At 42.9% G+C, this 1,428-nt stretch overlaps 1 protein-coding gene across 9 annotated transcripts in view; it reads right to left on the bottom strand.

Moving 5' to 3' along the window:
• The window catches only part of MED24 (mediator complex subunit 24), a 51,039-nt gene extending 50,824 nt beyond the window's left edge, over positions 1-215 (bottom strand). For 8 of the 9 annotated variants that reach the window (XR_014001797.1, XM_081168642.1, XM_081168645.1 and 5 more), the window contains exon 1: positions 112-215. The gene's annotated coding sequence lies outside the window, so the exon portion shown is untranslated. The remainder of the gene's footprint in view (positions 1-111) is intronic. The other variant, XM_081168644.1, reaches the window with a different exon arrangement.
• Between the last annotated feature and the right edge of the window lie 1,213 nt (positions 216-1,428).

Below are 1,428 nucleotides of genomic sequence, written 5' to 3'. Positions count from 1 at the left end.
AAGGTGGGAGATTGGGGTGCCCGGGTTCTATAACTAGCTCTGGCAAGCAGAACTGGTTGGCCAAAGCGGGATTTGGCCGCTGAAAGGGGAGAATGCGCTGCCAACACTTACCGATTTCCTTTCCTGTACAAAAGAAACACAATCGTCTTAGTTCCTGGGCTCCGCCATCTTTGCACCTAACAAACAACCCTGCCCGGATTGGCTGGAACCAACCCCTAAGCCGCACGGGCTTCTGGGAGGTGTAGTTTTTAGGCTGCGAGACTGAGCACGCTTACAAAGGCGAAAAGGCTGTTGAACAGACCTTGTTAATGGGTTTACTTTAGCGTGATTATTTTAGAGTCTGGGCTATAATTTCCGTATAATCTGTAAGTCAACACTGCATAGAAACAAATGAATACGAGTGGATTTTCAGTTATGTTTTCCCTCTTACTTATCAGGATTTTTTTTCTTTATTTCATTAGCCAGTTGAAACTTACGAGATGAAGTGCAAATGCTACAAAAGCTACACCTGCTGAATTCATGGTTGTCATCATGAGCATGTAATCCTCTACATGAGAGAGTGCTGCCAGGGAGGAAGGTGTTGTTAGCCTCAAGTCTCTGGCAAGTGAAGCCTCCATTTAACTATTATGACTAATAGCCATTGACAGAACAGTTCAAGTCTGCAGCTTGATAAGCAGGCATTGGAAGTTGATCAAGCTTATCTCTGTTGCCATCAAGCCGACTGAAAAACAGTCTAGGCTGCTTTTTCCTGGTCAGTTGGCAACCTGAGAAGCTCCTGTACACCACTTTGGGTTCTAGGATAGAATACAGGCAGGATATAAATGCAAAACAGCAACAGCGCACATGAAAATATTTTAATGGTCATATTTATGAATATGTATTTTAATATTTGGTTGGAAGCCACCCAGAGTGGCTGGGGAAGCCCAGCCAGATGGGCGGGGTATAAATAATAAATTATTGTTATTATGAAGTCCAAGACTATATTTCATTCAAAAATAACTTGCTACAATGATCTGAGAGAGGCACTGTACTATTAGAATAGTACTAATCTTTCTAAAAGTACGACAGAACCATACATTCAGCCCAACAGAATATGCCATAATTTTTGACACAGGCGGCTGATTGCAAGGAGGCAAAGCACTGGCTGCAAATATAATTATCAATAAATTGTTTATATGGAGTCATTGAAAGAATGAGTGGACAGATCACTGCCCCAGGAGGTCTGCAATCTAGAAAATAACCCAAAGGAGACAAGAGAGGAAGGGGGGTGGGAAATGGAGGTAGGGGGATTAAGGGAAAGAATATGCAATTACTGTGGTTGCATTCACTTAGACTTAGCTGTAGTAGGGTGTGGGGACTAGGTCTAGGGGTTTGCATCAAGGAAGCCACAGGAAAATGGAACACGCAGAGGAGATATTAATCATGGCA

This window comes from Podarcis bocagei (assembly GCF_964188305.1).
Source record: "Podarcis bocagei genome assembly, chromosome: 13".
Classification (NCBI taxonomy): Eukaryota; Metazoa; Chordata; class Lepidosauria; order Squamata; family Lacertidae; genus Podarcis; species Podarcis bocagei.
This window is presented reverse-complemented; position numbering and strand designations above follow the sequence as displayed.